This window comes from Harpia harpyja, chromosome 11 (assembly GCF_026419915.1).
Source record: "Harpia harpyja isolate bHarHar1 chromosome 11, bHarHar1 primary haplotype, whole genome shotgun sequence".
NCBI lineage: Eukaryota > Metazoa > Chordata > Aves > Accipitriformes > Accipitridae > Harpia > Harpia harpyja.
Genome location: NC_068950.1, coordinates 31894477 through 31913395, shown reverse-complemented (window position 1 = coordinate 31913395; position 18919 = coordinate 31894477). Strand labels below are relative to the sequence as shown.

The following is an 18919-nucleotide window of genomic DNA, read 5'->3' as shown; positions in this document are numbered from 1 at the left end:
ATTATGGAGAAATATATTTGCATTTGCCGATTGAAGAAAACAGTAAAGTAAAAGCTTAATTTGGCCTCTGGTATTTTATTTATATAAGTTTTGAATGCTGAGCTGGCACTCTTGATGTTTGTCTATATAGTTTTCCCATTGCTAGGGATGTAATCAGGTGTTCAGCAGCACTCTTCTGCCCTCATCCTGCGTGAGTCAACAAATGAGAAAAGCAGCGGGATTCTGAAGTGAATGGTTGAATTGGATATTCACTTGGAATAAAGGATTGAGACAAGTACATGTTCTGCCATGGTTGTATTTGACAACATTTTTTTGCTGCCCCAAAATCTACAGGTAGAGAGTCACCCCGAGGATGCATCTGGGAATTTAGAATTAGAGAAAACAGAGCTCAAAAGGGTATCAGGAAGTCACCCGCTTTGTTTCCTAACACCAAAGTAGGATCAATATAGCTAAACTGACAGTTTTTTCCCCAATCTGTTTTTGAAGACCTTCTGTGATATTTCTCAGGAGTCCCAGATAACAAACTTAGAAAGTTTGGCCTACTGACTGACCTGAGTCTTCAAGTATATTGTTTTTTCTTAGTTATCGCAAAGATCTTAACAAACAGATGAGCAAGATTCATGGCTTGATCTTTACCTCTTAGCAATTGCTGTGCAAGTCATCATTTTTGTACCTGCAAATTTACATGATCTATTTTACAGGGCTAATCCCATGCCTCCAATGATACATGAAAAAGGAACTATATACACAAGTTTTAAGACTACTTCATCTCTACAGAGCCTCTACATGTGCTATCATTGAGAGCATGGGGATCCAGCTAGCTTGATCAAAGGTCAAACGAAATAATAAGCTCATGCTTTGAACTGTATTGTTGATCAGTGCAATGACTCAATAAAACTGTTTCCTCTCCAGAATCTTCCAAGGTCCCTGTTCTCTGTTAAATATCTTTCAGACCAAACTTGAGAAAAATTTCCAAAGCTTCCTTACCCAGATGCTCTATTTATCAAAATGAGAGTAACACTCACAATACTGATAATTCCATCTTTCCAAATAGCCCATTTCTCCCAAAGCACCCCAAACCTCTGAAACAAACAAATCAGTGAAACTCTTCCAAAGAAGAAGACACTCTGAGTGGAGTTCTCTATTTTCTACATCATGAGAAAGGAAAAGAGTTAAAGGCTTCCTGAAGTCTACTGGGATTTTGTTCCTGTTCTCAAGCATGAGAATGTTCTCATGTTCTCATAACTTGATGAATGACAGGAAAGAATTCTAAGAGGGAGAGAAGTAACAACTTATTGCAGAAGAGGAATGATTAAGGAGTGTGACAGGGAGAAGAAATATGATTTCAGAAAACATGCCCAAGGACCTTTCAGAAAGGTGCTGCTTCTCTCCTGATGGTCAGTGTTCTCATAAGGTGTTTACAGAGATAGTGTACAGATAAGTAAAGTGTTATGTAAACTAGGGCATTGGCAATATTAAAGTACACCAAGAGCCATAAAGTGTTGCAGGAATACCTTTCTGCAATATAACTTGGTCAAAACCCCCAGCATAACCCTGGAACAGGACTTTCTTCAGATTTGAAGTCTGACATGATTCTGAATGTTACTCAGTTGACTGAGAGATGCAAATATCAATTTGGAACTGCAGCCCTCCTCGGGGGAATTTGGGTCAACAGTATCAAATGGATTACACTCATTATAACTAAAATTGAATGTAATTTAATAAGGAATCCAAGTATAAAAGCACTTTGCCAACGCACGTCAACAATATTTATTCTACTGCTTTGGTATTCATGAGAATACAGCAGAGAAGGTGTATGATTTGGATCTTAAAGAATGCCAAAGCAAAACCAAATTAGTTTAAGTGGAATTATGATAGGGAGGAAAAAAATGTGGTGTTGATCCAAGTTCAAAAGCAAAGCATGAGAATATGAAAAACCTAGTTTGGCAGGTGGCATTGCAGAGACCAGGCCGCAGGACAATTTACAAATCTTGGTAACAAGGTCCACTTCTTTGAATATTACTTGTGTGTGTCTGGCTCTTGCAATCCCAGTTTGCTCCTGGACCCTGGCATTTCATGACAAAAAGAAGTGGACTATCCTATTGTAGCTGCCAAGTAAACTTGCTCTTAGGAAAGTATTATAGATCCTAGAAAACAGTACGTGTTGACTTTGGAAAGGTCATGGGAGAGTAGTCACGGAAGATGAGAAGTAGGACACCAATGACTGCAGGACTTCATTCAAAGTAGAGGAATAACAGAGTTAAGGAGAAAAAAGCTACAGAGCTACAGCCTACATGAAAGAACTTTTGTTTTGGATTTGTTTTCTAGGAGCTCAACTATAGTCCTCAAAATCCAGCAATATTACCTTTTTCAGGTGGTCAAAGAAGTTTATAAGCAATATTAAAATGATTCATGCAATGGTCATAAATTAACTCCTTACAATTATGCCTAATAAACTTTACTGGATTATTGGTGTTTTTCCTGAATATTTAGGATGTCTGTAAGGGGTTTAATGGTGACTGTATTGCCTTAGGAGGCTTGCCTATTGGGAGCGCCTTTGGGATAATTTGAGAAACCTTTAGAACATCGAAGAATAACAGTAACTTACATTGCAAACACAAGAATGAATATTTTAAAGAGTTAAATTCATAAGGAGATTTCTTTTCACTATTCCCATGGTCTAATGTAATACTGAGCAGACCATGCTGGGGGATAATTTACTGGACCACGTAATGCTTCCATTGAAATTAATGGCATAAAAGTCACTGACATAAGCAGGCCCAGCGTGGTGCTCGCTATGGAAAACTACTGGGTTAATGAGAAAGGCAAGTGAGGAAGAAGTTTTCAAGAAAAAAAAAGGAGTTTCCTCTACAGTTTGACTAGATGTGTTTAATCTGCCTAATTTCACACAAAATATTTTACAAGATCAACAATGATGGCAAAAATATCTTCTAGTTCTCTGTATAAACAACTTGAATTTTTTCTTCAGACAGCAGTTCAATTAAAGCCCAGGGGATTAAAGTAATTTTCCAGATTTTACATGATTTATAATGTTATTGGATTTGTGATTTAAAGGAAGTCAAGAAAAAACAACAGGATTTATAGACGGAAAAGTGTTTGGGTTTTTTTGTTGTTGCTGTTTAAGAAAATTTTCTGTCTATACAAAGAGGATACTTTAAATGACAGCAAGTGTATAATCCACCTGCTTTGTTGCTACCTAATTTAATTATGGCATGTGCATTCACTGCTGACACAGGTACTCACTGAACACTGCAGGCAGTATTTCAGGAACGTACACCCCTTTAAAGATTTTTTCTTTTTTTCCAGTAACTGATGAAAAATTTGGAGACTCTTAGAGACAAGATTGGCCAAATGAAAAGGTTAATTATTGTGACTAAATGGTAATGCTGCATTCAAGTCTGTTTGATACGCAAGACATTTCCTGAATAGCTGAACTGTCTTGAGAAATGATGGGGCGGGGGGCAGCAGGTTGTTTTTTGGTTGTTGTTTTGTTTTGATTTTTTAACATGGCAGTTCTATAATATTTGGATTGCTCTAATATCTCATTATTAAAAATCACAATATAAGTGTCCTGGTTTCAGCTGGGATAGAGTTAACTGTCTTCCTAGTTGCTGGTACAGTGCTGTGTTTTGAGTTCAGTATGTGAAGAATGTTGATAACACTGATGTTTTCAGTTGTTGCTCAGTAGTGTTTAGACTAATGTCAAGGATTTTTCAGCTTCTCATGCCCAGCCAGTGAGAAAGCTGGAGGGGCACAAGAAGTTGGCACAGAACACAGCCAGGGCAGCTGACCCAAACTGGCCAACGGTGTATTCCATACCATGGGACGTCCCATCTAGTATAGGAACGGGGAAGTGGGGGCGGGGATTCGCCGCTCGGGGACTGGCGGGGTGTCGGTCGGCGGGTGGTGAGCAATTGCACTGTGCATCATTTGTACATTCCAATCCTTTCATTATTTCTGTTGTCATTTTATTAGTGTTATCATTATCATTATTAGTTTCTTCTTTCTCTGTTCTATTAAACCGTTCTTATCTCAACCCACGGGTTTTGCTTCTTTTCCTGATTTTCTCCCCCATCCCACTGGGTGGGGGGGAGTGAGTGAGCGGCTGCGTGGTGTTTAGTTGCTGGCTGGGGTTAAACCACGACAATAAGGAAGGTTATAAATAGTTTCCTGGGAAATTTGTGTTAAATAACCCAAAGATGGGTGGATATAGGGATGGGTATGTATGTGTACCTGAATATCTGTAGGATGCTCACATGGTACAGGTGTAAAATAAAACCCATTCTCCATTTTCACCTTAAAAATGCAGCTACTATGTATTTTACTGTACATAAATGTAATTATGGTTAGATGGAATCAGCTACTAGCTGCATGTAATCATATCTCTCTACTGGTCTCTTGAAAAAGTATAAGGATCTTCAAAACCAAAAAAATTTGAAAAGCCAATACACCCCTTTCAAACTCCATTTTGAATTGAGGATGGTAATTCTGTATTAAAACTGCTTGTGTTCATTAATTGAGAACACCATTGGTTTAGGATTGAGTAGCCCCACTAAGAAGTTTGAGCATTGATGGAAGTCTTCCCTATCACAGAGGGCTATAAATAAAATCCAGTGTTCGAACAATCACTCTTTTACATCAGGTAACATTGTTCATTGTTAAGTAAAACATGTATGAATTTTGTTTAGTAGCGATATAATACATTTTTGTATAAAGAGCATTCAATTCTTTTAGAAACTTTAAAACATGTGAATACAGAAAGGAAGAATGATTTGTGGATGTTAGGGCCATGATGCAGTTGAAAGCTAGAAGAATCTGGTAAGATTTTAGGAAAAAAGAATAGAGGAAATTACTTCTATCATATTCCATATCCTTTCTAAAGTGCAAATTTTATCCTGTCATATATCCTGTTTTAATACAGTGTGGTTATAAGATCGTAAGCTACAATAGGAAAACGCCAGGGCAACTACAGCTACAAAATGACATAATTTGTTATTATTGTGAGCATGAGAAAATGCTTTGAATTATCAATTTTAGGTGTAAGTTTTTTGTAATGCTGTTTACATATTTTACATGAAATATGTCATGAGGGAAAGTCTTATGGCAGTAGATTTATCAAAACAGCTTTGAAGGATTTCCATTGCACTGGGCGCATGTCCATGATAGACTTTTTAATGATATGATGACATATAATATGAAGAGTTAGTTTTGGGGTGAAACTTGTCATATTGATTCACAATCACACAGAATTTTTTCTTTTTTTCCTTTTTGTAAATTTTGAAGTAAACGGTTTCTCCCTTCACTTCAAGTAACAAACAAACAAGGTTGAAATCGCCCATGTTAAACAGAATGATTTGTGCATTTTTCAGTCCTCACCAATCCATGCAAAATGAGCTTTTTTGTAGAAGTGAAACTTTGTATTATAGAATATATTCTGGGCTCTCTGGCACTGAATTAAATTGAGATCAGCCAGGCTGATGGCCTTCACTAATTGGTAAGTGACCCGATCGGAAAACTAGCAATGGTGAACTTGGAATTTTGTCACTGGTGATAGCCACCTGTGGCTGCAGGAGCTTACCACCAGGGAGCCCCCCGCATGGAAAGCCTGCCCTGGAGCTGCACAGCCTGTGAGCTCAGCCCTTGACTTCCACGCTCCCAGCTCTTCTGCAGAAGAGCTGGAATTCCCAAAGTCTTGGATCAAAACTTGCCAGTTAGACCTACATCTCCAAAGGCTTTCTGCTGGGGCCTTGCTACAGGCGGAGCACTCGAGGCTCTGGTTCCTCTGCTTCGTTGGCAGGGGCCACAGTCCTGGCTCCCCATGCAGGGTAATCTGTGCTGTGGCCAGGGTGCTTTGCAGGCTCTGACCTGGATAACCAGCCAGGCTGGCCAGAGAGGCAACAGGCTTCCCAGGGCAGCAGAAATCTGGCTGTTGCAGGTGAACTCTTTTGACACCTTGACATTCTGGAGAAGGATTTTAATGAATTAAGAACTCCTGACCAGAGCTTCAGTTTGATACCCTGAGTTTTCCCAAAGCCACACCTGAACAAGCACAGGCACGATGGTGTGATTTTCAGAAGTTTAATGAACACTCAGTGTTACTAAGGTCCCTAAGCAGCTCATACTGAGGCCGTTACTGTATACTGCAACACATTCACATTCTATTCGGTGCATTGCCCAGATGACATTAAAACATCAACAATTAGTTTTGCCCCAATCCAGGCCTTTTGAAACCAAGGTTGGAGGCCTCTGGGGCATACCCATCTGTCAGGAATAGCAGTGGCAGCACAGGGCTGGGGACCAGTATCGGACACAGTAGTCTGAAAAGTGGACAGCACCGGGTAAGGAAGGAAACACAGGCAGAGCGGCTGGGGAATACATTGATTCATTGCATCCGGCTGTTCTCTTTCGACAGCAGCCTCTGCTGCCAAAGCTGCTATGGAGCCCCTGGGGGAAAGTAAAACTACCCTTCCCTAGTGTAACCCTCATGGGAGAACAGTACTTGAAGTGCCTCACTTAACCCCTCAAAAGCAAGGAAATGAAAGGCTTCCTGTAAAACAAATTCCAGTGCTACTCACCCTGCTGTGCTTAGCTTGTCTGGAGGTCTCAGAACAGTGGGTGATCTTACATACATTACTTCTGTGCTGGAGGACTGTGCGTCTACAGCCATCGCAGCCTGAGTTAAGAACAGCGATACCATTAACAACCTTGCCTTTCCTTCCTTGTGATGTGTTTCCATTAATGGTAATTTAACACAATTTGTTTATGATTCTCCAAAGATTCAGCATTCAAGTTTGGTCTAAATCAGCATGAAAGAGTAGATGCTTAGAAAAACCACTTGAGACTGCAGAACTGGGCTGGAAATCTCATTTAAATATGAATTGCTTTCATAATGGGCCCGATTCATCCCTGTCCTACACTGGGGCACGGGACCATGCAGTTGCTGCATAGGAAATCTTGCCACTGCAAGCTCTGTCTTGCTAAAATTTTGTAACTCTCTACCTCCTTGCAAGAGCTTTCCACAATGCCTTCTCAGGATGCTTTTATAGCTTGGCAGTGTTTTTAACTGGTTTGAACCTGATGGCTCCGCAGCTTGCTGGACTCCTAAAAGTCCTTAGTTCAGCAAACAAATATTTTCTCTTGCATTCTTCACAGGCTGCGTGTGTACGCAGAGATGATTTCAGATCAGCAGTTCTTTCATGTTTGGCTGCACTAAAGGGCCTCACAACAAAAAATTCCCTTAGTCCCAGTTTAAGGAACAGGGCAGAACAGTTTAAAAGAAAAAGGAAAGGTATGTTCCTACATATTCAAAACACACTCAGAGAATGGACAAGGTTCGGAGAGGTTAATATATTATCTAAACTGCTTCCCTCATCTCTTGCTGGTATTTTCAGACATTACAAATTAAACATGAAAAGCATTTATTATTGGGTAAGTGCCAGTGATAAAATTGTCACTTGTTTAGCCACACAGAACAACCTGCCTTTTCAACACTTGTGAAGTATCGCAAAAGGAAAAATCTATAATTTGTGGTCACTCATGTGTGAAGAATAAGGGGGGGGGGGGGGGGGGGGAAATCCTTAAAAGTGCTAGTCCTTTACTGGAAACAAACCATTTACAGACAAGCGTCTGCAGGAATTTGAGAATAAAAAGGAACAGGGTGCTCAAATTACTGAAACAGAGGGAAAGGAGGGAATAAATAGCTGTTGAGTGGCCGTGTCCCACCTTCTCCCCAGTACTGCCTCCCCTCCTCCTCTGGAAAGCAGGGGTCTATGGGCACTGGAGACAGCAGCAACACACCCCCCCACTCCCCCAGAGGAGACCTTAGAGCTGCACTGACCAGCAGAGACTCAGCAAGAAAGCTGCAGACCTGTGCAGCTGCAAGTGGGGAGCTTCAGTTTGGGTGTCCAAACCCCAAATTAGTTATTTATTGTCTGGCTGACACCCCTTCCGTGACCAGGTCATGAGGGGAAGACCTACGAGTGCTATGAAGATTCACCCCTTCTGTTACAGGCAAAACTCAGAGCTGGTCAGGCCTCCCCTGTTGATATGGTGAGCAGGGTCTCAGGGTGCCTGTCAGGGTGCAGGTGAAGAGCACAACCCACGCTGCAGCTCAGGCACAAGGGACGGGGAGCTGCTGCTCACTCTTTGGGGAAGCAGACCATGACCTCCTTGCACCTGGAGCACTCCAGGCTCCCCTTCTGCCTTCCTCCCAGGAACATGGCATTAATTCACCAGCTGAGCACCTGGCCTGATGAGCTGTTAAAATGCAAAGCTAAAGAAGGAGGGAGATTGTTGCAGAGTAATGTCAGAGACAGTAACGTGGAAAAAATCCAGGATGAAGATGGTCTGCTGGAGTTCTCAGACTGGATTTGGAGGTGAGGAGTGACGACCGGATGAATTCTCTGGAAAACTGGATTATAGACACTAAATAGGAGGGGCTAAAACAATAATTCCATTTTCAGTTCCAGTCACACGCAGCTCCCGGTTAGCCATAGTGTGAACTCAAACAACCCAAGGCTCCCATCTGACAGGATGTGAACAAGTGAGATGTCACCACTCAAATCTAAACATTTTGGTCCCAAGCAAGAGATAAAACAGAAGGAAAACAGCTTAGCAAACAGTTTGATTAAGGGGGAAGAGAAACTTCCAGGCAGCACTTTCCCAAATTTCAAAACCAGCCAAACAAACAAGCTATTTATTCAGAAAATGCAGCTGGGAAACGCATCACCACTTTACAGCTTATATATGAAACCCACTGTGGTACCATCCTGGTATGGGTAAGCGAGATGTGAAAAAGGGGGTAAGTGAGAGACAACACAGCTTAAATGAGGCAGAGGAACATTAAGCATTATCCGATGAGCTTTATCAAACTCGCTGCAAGCCTGCAGCAAAGGCTGTGATAAGAAATAGCGGTCTTCTCTGTCAGGATACGGACTTGTCCTTCAGTCACACGGGACTAAGTCCTGGGGTCTTGAACACCACGTGGCACCAGTAGGACTGTGTTCTCACCATGCCGGGGAGCCGGGGCTGGAAGCACCCAGATGCTCACAGAGGATCGTCTTTGTGCTGCTCTGGGAGCCCTCTGCAGAACACAACGGGCGGTTTCAAATATTTAATGCCAGTGACACTGTGAGGCATGCGAGTTCATTGCACAGATGGCATGTGGTGGTGGACACAAATGAGAAAGTCCATGGAGCTCTGTAATGATTTATAAAGTAACTACCCAGGCACAGAGCTGGTTGTACATTAAAGGTACTTTTAATTGGAGTTGATGGAAATGATTGACTGTCATTTTGTTTGGGGTGGTTCATATTATACATTTGGGAGGCAGAAATTAAGATCCAGTTGCTGAATTCCTCCCTAGAATGGGCAGATGGGTGTGTTTGAACTAAAGGGCAAGGTCAGGTTCATCTCTAATTCTGAAGAAGGCTTTCCCCCAGCTGACCCACTCCGTCACTCCTTCTTGTGGCAGGCTCCGAAATAGCAGGACTGTTTCTGCGTTTACTTCTAAGTGAACAGAACATGCTCGTGTTTGGTTTAAGTGTGTGAAAAGTCTGTTTCCACAACAGGGCCTGACCTCAAACTCACTATTGTCCAAGGAGTGGCTCCCATTAACCCACATCTTTGCTTTTATAGAAGCAAAGGGGAAAAACCTGCCAAGAGCAGAAGTCAAGAATGAAGCCCACATTGCTCTTCCTTTCCTCACCCCACACAGACCTAATTACCAAGGCCCAACCTCAACATCCTGGCAGACACCCTGCGTGAAGCTTACTACTCAAGAATTAGGCAGAATGTAATTAAGACACATCATCAGTTTCTTGGTTTACCTCCTTCAAAAACATGGAATTAAAACAAGGTGAAGTGCAGCCAAATCGGAATACGCTGGATTCAAACTGCCAGTAGTATGCAGGTGGCAATGTTTTTCTGAATGCTATCAGCAGAAGGGTTTTAGAAACCTCCCTGTTACTAAATTACATCATTCCCAATCCAGCTTTCACTTTTGTTGCTAACTTGCTTGTTTTCACTGAAACTCATCCTTTAACTGAAAAGTAAAGCAGCACATGCACAATCAGAATATTTCTGCTTAAAGTGAGCAGCACAGTGGTCCCTTACTGAGAGGGGTTTGCCAGTGGATAACTATGCCCCCTGCAGAACTGAGTGGGCAGCCCAAGTAGAAGTTCTGTTTTAGCACTGCAAATAGAACTGTATTTAAGAAACAAAACAAAAAACCACAAAACCAAACAACCTATAGCCAGACAATATTTGCATTGTAATTTCTTGCAGACTTCCCATTGCATTTTCCATTTACCATAATACTGGCATAGAATCAGCACCATAAAAGTAGATGTATCAGAATGTGAGGCTGACATCTTGATTACATTGTTTAACCCTTTTTTCAGTTTATATAAACAAATGCGATGATTTATTTATGCTGTGTACACATATCCCCCCAATACTCCAGTAGCCACTGTATAACAGCCTTCAGGAAAACAAGACTCAAAGTTTTGTTCGATTCCCAGCGCACCTGGTTCTTATTTCCAACACTAAGTTCTGAAAACTCTGTTTGCAGAACTTTCTGAAGTATGGCACATTCTGTTATTTGTCTAAATCCAAACTTTCTTTTGCATATTACATCAGATTCCGTAAACTGTCTTCTTGTAGAGAAAATAGTTCCTCAGTAGCTGCAAAGAGATTGCATGCTACCATGCACCAAATCTTGGGATCCATCTGAACTACATCCAACAGATGTTAAATGCATCTAAAGAAAGGCAGTACAAACATATCAGGATTACTCCGTCCATATCTAATCCCCAACAGCTAGTAGATGGATGTCTCCTACAGCCAGTTACACAAGGGTCATCACTCAGATGTTGTGATCTCTCTGGCTTCTTCAGCAATGCCCCATCTAATGGCAAGTGAAACACAAGGCTGGAAGTCAGGATGAACACAAGTTCCTACGTCTCACACTTGCAGACTACCTTCCTGGCCCTGGGGAGATAAACTCTGTCGGTTTACATTTACCACTGTAGCAGCATTTTTGGAAGGGAAAAGAAAAACTGAACTCTACTGAAAAGGTTTTTGCTAAATCATGATATAACATGATTTAAGAGCTTTTGTAAGAAGTCTTTATTTGGGCAACAGGGAGACAGATGCATATGTAGAAAGGACAACTGGGCTCATCAGTGTTTAACTGATGTTTAAGTCCCTCTTCATGCTTTTGAACCTGCTACTTAAAAATAGGTGGTATGTTATGAAGTGCAGGTGTCATTGTACTACATTATCTTCAATAAATTTTGTCCTTTGAAAAATAATCTGCTGTAACATATCTGAAACAGTATTAAAAACATTTCTTGCTTTTAGCTTTGAGATCTATATTATGTTCCATTTTGGATTTAAAAAGCAGAATACAATAAAAGATGTGGTAAAATTGCTTTGAGAGAAGTAATAGCTCAAATAACATGGAAGGCCATAAAACAGTGACTACAGAAGCTATTTTTTTTCCATTGTGGAACAGTAGTCATTGATTTCTGAAACCACAGGCTAATTACACTCTAAGTGGACAAAGTACTTTAAGGACTCTAGTCTGGGCATCAGAGACATTGAGTTCACGATGTACTTTTGTCAAACCCAAGTTATAGTACTCAAGAATAGCTTGATAAAATTTGATTGCCAGTACTATTCAGGAGGTTCGATGAGGTGACCTCATGCTTGTCTATGAGATGCATGGACCTATATTGCTCTAAGTTAATATTAAGGTTAGGTTATTAGAAGAAGATAACACCAATAGCAAAGAATACATTCTTTTTTTTTTATTTTTAAAGTCAATGCTGTTTGATTCTTGTCAAAAATTACACGTGAACTAAGCATCTTCTACAGTGGCTCACATAGCTTTCTTGTGGCTCGGTGACAGTGTCTTTTTTATATTAGCTCTATTTGTAAGTTATCCCATTTAAATGCTCTGGAATTCAATAGCTTCACTACTGGATAATAGACTAATTCACAAAAGGAAGTAATTCCAATCTTTAACTGAGAAAAGCCATTAATTACTGGAAAACATCCAGTCTCCAAACCTGAAGATATCAAATATGGTCTGGCAAGGAGGAGACAATCAGTCTGAGGAATTCTACCCAGAGGGAAAACATGCCAGCATTACTTCAATTAGACTAATGACTTCAACAATAACCACTGAAGTATTTCCAGCTACTGTTAATGGCATAAGTATTTAACTCCATGGTGAAAATTTCTTAACTACTGACAGTGATATTCGCAGAGACTGACCCCAGTGGTTCATTTCTGGTAACAAAAGTCACTATAAAAACATATAGTGTTTGGTGTCCCATTCCCCGCCCCCCCCCCCCCCCCCCCCGCCTTTCCGATGGGAATTAAAGCTAAATATAATGGTGCAAGTGGAATTAGAGGTTATAAAACTCAGGAGAAGTTAAGTCTATGGTACTGCTCAGACTCAAAGGGTTGCAGTTTTTTGGGTAATCATAGTAATTTTCCCATATAATAGCCAAATATCATCTTAGTGGAATTTGCTCATTTGAAAAGTATACAGCCCTCCTCCTTTCTGGAGCAACCTCTTCCAAAAAACAGACTGCTCTAAAGGCCAGATTTCCTCTTTTATCTCTCCCTCCTGAACCCTACAGCTGTCAAGTGATGGAGCCCATGGTCTCCTCATGCCGAATGGTCTTGATAGCTCTTTCTGGACCTTTCTTTCTAAGGCATACAATCTGGAAAACTTTAGCTCCATGTCAGATGGCAGAATGAGAATGAGACCAACTCAGGTCCCTTAATGAATTTTGAATGTGAGGGTAGTATATAGCATCCTAATTCAATCTAAAGTGACTTTTCCCTTGCTGACTGCACCAACAACTGTGATCTTCAATAGTTGTTACACACTAGGTTGAAATACTCTGCTTATTCATAATCACTGTTGTCTACATAACTTTGCCATTTTCTAGTGACCATGTTTATCCTTAGATACAGGGGCTAAGGACTTTATTATCCCAAAGATATGAAACACACTTACGTGAAAACATAAAAGTTCCATTAGAAACATATCTACAGTTTGGACAGAAGTAATACTTATAACAGGGAATAATGTTGAAACGTAGCACAAGTCAGAACTGAAAACACTTTCAAGTTTGCCTACCATAATATAACCTGCCACGTGAAGTGTTATTACATGCATTTTATGCCTGGGAGTACTGACAGGCGGGAGGGTGTATATATGTTTTATAAACACTGTATATCTTTCAGCAACCGGAGATATGCCTGTACGCCACAACGGAGGGCTGCACAGAGCTCAGAGGCAGGTCATACTGCAAGCAGCGATACCACGTTAGTGCCGCTCTCTAGCCAGGCCAATTAGCCCTTTAAACAGTCTCTATTAGCCTGGACATAGCACCATGCTGCACAGCCACACTGCTTGCTATTGCTTGACTTGGTTTATCCAGTACTGCACAGTGTCAGCTCAGCGGACCCTTTGAGACAAAGTCCCAATTAGAAAACACAGAGAAAACACTGCTGCCACTGATTAAAATGAGAGGTATAACTTGCATATTAAGAAGGCAGAAGCCACAGAAAAGGAAGATTGTCATAAGGTGCTGAATAAATGCATGTAAAACAACAGATTTCCACAGACTGCCATGCTGGGGATCTGTCAGAGAGGGAGGCACTGCAGAAACCTTCACCAGTAGTTTTCTAAGTATTACTCAGCTGCTGAGTTCAGTTGGAAATGCTAAAAACTTGTTTCCCAAGCAAATCACTCAAAAAAAAAAAAATAGTAGCTTCCCTTCATTTATTGAAATAAATCTCTCAAAGTAAGTGACTAAATCTAAGTTCAAGCAAACATAATCAAGATAACCTCTTGATTATCAAATAGACTGAACTTGCAGCAGCATTGGGTAGATTTCTACAGCATGTTAAGTATCCCTGAAAATTGGGCCATTTATTAGATATGTGGAAAAGTGCTGCAAGTTTCATTTTTGAAAGTGTTGGACAAGAAACTGATTTAGCAAAACGCAACAGTAAAGACTGTTACTTTATTTTTAATTCAGGAAAACTATTACATCATATATCAAATGTTTTGTTCATTAAAAGAAGTCATTGCCTTTTGTCCTCTGCGCCTGTCTCTGGATGTACCAGCACAGGCAGTTCTGTAGGATATCCTTGGTTTTGCTCCAGAAGTCCCAGCTCAGCCAAGATACTGAAGATCCAAGAATAGCTTGTTGGGAAAGCTTCCCTGTGCTTGAATTTGTTGCAAACTTTGTGTTATAGTAAGCATTAAACATTTCTTTTGTTTATTCAGTCAAGTGGAGTAGGTTTACATCTCCAATCTAAATACAGAGTATGCACAGAGAAAAGCAGCGTTTAAAAGACAATTATTTTCAAATGGTCAAGCTGTTAAATATGAAAATACTGGATTAGAGGTTAAATTCTTATTCCAGCTGCCTTGGCTCCAGATCAGGCACTGTAAAGTCAACCTCGAGGATCTCCTCCAGAGACCCAGTGAAAGATCTGGGATAGGGGACATCTGGAGCCAGGGAAAAGGACATGTTGGGGGTGGGACAGCAGCACACACTGTTGCAGAAAGGATAATGCCAAGCTTTAGAAAGGCTGACATTTTACAGAGGGATGACTGTTGTTCAGAGGAGGGCTTTACCAGTCCTCAAATCCACCCAGGAATTTGAGTAAGGAAAGGGCACTCCTTTCCTCTTAACTGGTGACATCCGTGTTATATCTGTTAAAGGCAAGTGGCAGACTCACCCTGTGAGTTAAGGCCCAGGAAAGAAGGAAAAATTGTTTTCTAAGGAGGTCCACTTTTAGGTCATTAAACTGAAAGATAATGATGGGGTTTTGAGGAGCAACAAATTTCTTTACAACTTCATTTTGTGCCTGTTTTAGCCAAAGGCTGCACTGTTGTGTTATTTTATGTTTGAACATACCCTACTCTGACAAGCCACTGAAGTCTTTAAAGTTTTCTCATCTTTACCGCAGACAGTACTTTGATCTCAATGCCAGAGAAGGTCAACACAAGAACTTCAGAATTAGACTTGTTTACATCCAACATACAATACAAATAAATGAATGTGGCAAGGACATCCCAGGCAGATTAAATAAGGCCACATTTTCCTAGTTCTACTTAAAATGTTTTTATTTTTGCCAACCATTGTGCAAGCGATGTCATCATTGAATCCAATGAAATTCACTTATTGAAGTGTCCCCCCTCAAAATGTTTCATCAATCAAAGCCCAGAAGGGCTCTGTCATAGGATAATTGCAACTTGGCGTACCAACAAAGAGCATCGAAACGTCCTCAGCTTCCTTATCTATACAATGTGCAGGGATGACAGCCATTTTATTAGCTGAGATATTGTTACCCCCATCAGATAGTGTGTTTTGTTGCTTTGATGTTTTCTGTCACCATAGCAGAGCTGTCCTTTTCAACTGCATGTTTAAAGAACAGCTGTGGTGGCAGTTTATGTTCCTTCACAATAACACTGCCTACAAACATCTCACAGAAAGAGGCAAAGGGTGTACCAATTGCACTTCATTGGAAAAAGGATGGGAAGAGCAAATGGAGTTTCTGCCGCAGTTATTTCTAGTCAAGACATAATTGTGGAGTCATCTCTTGTCTACATTTGTTTCCTTGAGGAAGAAAAGATCACTGGAGAGTGAATTCCCTCCGAATGGACAGCCAATTGAGAAGCCACCCAAAAATGATTTCAGCCATCCCTGTTCTCCTGCCTCCACATACAGTGTTATTAATCCACAGAATATTTAGTGAATTAAAATAGCATTTGGGGTAACTGCTTATATTTAACACTTCTCCACAATAACTACAACTATTATAACACTCAAATATGTATCTTACTTCCACACACTTGCTTAGATCATGCAGACTTTGAAGGCTAACAAGAAATCTGTCATGCAGAGCAATATGCAAACCCATTTAATTTTCTATTTAAATCCTTCCTGACAGAGTGGACTTTTCCTGAATTTCAAAACAGCAAGCCTGTTAACCAAACTCCGAAGGTGGAAAAGTCTGCTTCTCGACACCAGGCTTATCTCACTGTACTATCACTTGGGCAATAATTATATTAAGTGCTGCAGACACAATTTAATAATTCAACATTTGCCAGCTGCTACTGAAGACTTCCCATCTATACTAAGCATGGGGAAGGGCTTTGGACTCTCCAGTGGACTGCATGACAAATTCTGTCCACATCTTTTATATCAGCAGTGCTCTAGCACACCAATTTCTGCTGAGGGATGTTGTTAGGATGATAATGGGAACAGCACAATCAGAAGTCATCAGCCCAGGAGGAAATCTCATCTTTGGTGGCTACTCGGCAAGTTGCCCCTGATAAGAAAGGGCAAAGTAGGCAAGAGTAAACTGTTCTGGCAAATACAGGCATCTCTCTTGAGTTTCATAGTTCTATGGATACAATATGCCTCTAGAGAGTCAAAAGGCATTTTCACTGGTGCCAAATCCAACAGCCCTGACATAATGACACCCCCCCCCCCCCCCCAAGTAATTCCCAGATATGAAAGGTGGGTTTGCCACATTTTTCCAGGTCTATGTTGCTCTTCCTTCTCCTGGAAGGCAGATCCTGCTCCTTCCTTTACACATTAGTCTCCTTTCCTGATTTTCCATCTCCATCCGTACTCCTGAAGCCACCTCCACAACTGGAGGTTGTGAGCTTGATGCACCCTTGAAGATGTGACCTTGAGAGACTTACAGGTTTCATTTTCATTTATTGACTTTGCTATAGACTGTGGGTGGAAGCCAGGGGAATCACTTAACCTGCCTTTGTCTCAGTTACCCATCTACAAAATCCTTTCTTCTACCTTGTCTGTTTTGATTTAAACAAAACAGACTCAAACTCCTAAAGGTCACATGTGCTTCAATAACAATATGAACTCATTTGGCACCTTCATCTTGTTTGGGTAAGTGTAAACCAAATAATGAATCCTAAGAAATGAAACAAACTGAAACTTCCTTTCGAGCTCTGCTCTCCAGAATGTTTTTACTTTGAGTGAAGGATGGTGCAAGAATAAGTTGCATAGTTAGAAAGGTACCTTTTTTCCCCACTAACAACCACACTAAAAAGGAAGCTCTGTCATGGATTCAAGTAGTTGGGAGATTTAACCTTGAATACCCTTTTGATATAGCAGAGAAGTCACATATTGCACGTATTTGTTTCTAAGCCCTGTGCTGTTGTTCCCATTGCTGAGCACTGGAGATGGTCTGGAGGCACAGAGGGGAGGTACTCCAGCCCAGTCAACGGGTGCCCTCCTTGCAGTAACTGAGCAACACTTTCTCTCAAGCAGACCAAAACCTTCCCTAAAGCAAAGTTTCTTCTCCTGTGGAAAAAGTTTTCTAGCATGGAATTTAAAATAAAAATTGTGGCCAAAAAAAGAGGGTCATGATAGTCTATTTTGAGCAGAATTGCTTGTTATTTTTAAGCATCAGTGGGCACCTCAAGGCTACCGTGCTCAGTGCTTTAGAAATGCCTTCAGTATATGAAATGAATAATTTTACAATATTCAGTATTTTTTAATTAAAGCTTTAACTCCTGAAGTCACATGAACAACTCCAATACTCAAAGCTCATACAAGACAAAACAAAACTATCAAACTCCTAGCAACAGAAAACATCTATTTTAAATAAAAGAAAACCACATATTTTCATGTTTCCAGTTTCCTGGTTTGCAGGGTACATGCATACAGAAGATCTGATTCACAGATATATAGCTTGGCAACAAAGCTTCTGCAAATCCAGTGGCCCTAACACTTCTCATGAAATTCTTTGATTTTCCAGTTTTGCATACACACCCTGGGTATACGACATATCAGACCTCTTGAAAAATTAATAAAATATGAAGAATTACATAATTGTACTACCTCATTTTGCTGACACATTTTTAAAATCCTCCTCACAAGAATTTGATAGATGATAAACTAACAATAAAGAGAATGGAGACTAACAGATAGTTATTGGGAAAGTCAAGGGCAGAGAATTACTTATTTTGTTATCTGTACATGTTCCTTCAAATAACAGCTGCTGCCACACTTCAGACTTACAGCTCTGACTAACACCTATTGACAGGCTTAGCTCATGCCTGCCTGCCTACCTGCTTCACAAAGTAACTATGTAAGGGTCCCACCTTGCTGGCTACAGTTAAAAATATGGAAGCACTTACCCTCACCTGCTTTTTTTTTCCTTCTGCTGCTCATTGCCATGATGTCTGCCTATATCCTGAAGCAGACTGTCAGTGGAAATCTCAGTGCTGTTTCCACTTCCTTCCCTTTTAATAGCTAGCTCAAGAAAGAGGTAGTAAATTGGCATCTGGAGTATTAGGGCCCAGGAAACTTCTCAGCTGCAATTGAAATCTGGTGCGTGTCAGGTGTGACGAGTTCTGGGAGAAAATCAGAAACTTCCACAAATGAACTGCAACTGCCAGAATCTCAGAACGGTGATGAAAGGGGCTCTTCAACGAACAGAGTACTCCTTGGTCACTTATAAAGGATTATTCAGTTATCTAATAATTAAACCTTTAGATAATGAAATATTTTTTAAAAGAAGGAGGAGAAAAAACAGCAACAAGGACTTTGCTTGAGCAGATGTAAAACTGACACATCTGCCTCCCTTGATACCAGCAAATTGGCTCTTCCAATATGTTTCATTTGTTCTCCTGCCAATTGCTGATCTCTTGTCAATTTACTCTCAAACTTGGAAGAAAATTAAATGGTTTGATGACATATTGGTTTCTGTATTTTATCTTTGAAATGCAAAATATACATTTCAATTAACTTAGAAATGTTTCACGTCTTTGAAATCTTTGCAGTTGCAGGATGTTGGGCTTGATCCCCACCTGGAATATAAGGGC

The 18919-nt window shown here is 40.6% G+C and overlaps 1 protein-coding gene across 3 annotated transcripts in view; it reads right to left on the bottom strand.

The window, feature by feature from the left end:
• Nucleotides 1-18919, bottom strand: part of ADGRL4 (adhesion G protein-coupled receptor L4) — a 76778-nt gene that overhangs the window by 36424 nt on the left and 21435 nt on the right. The window lies entirely within an intron of this gene.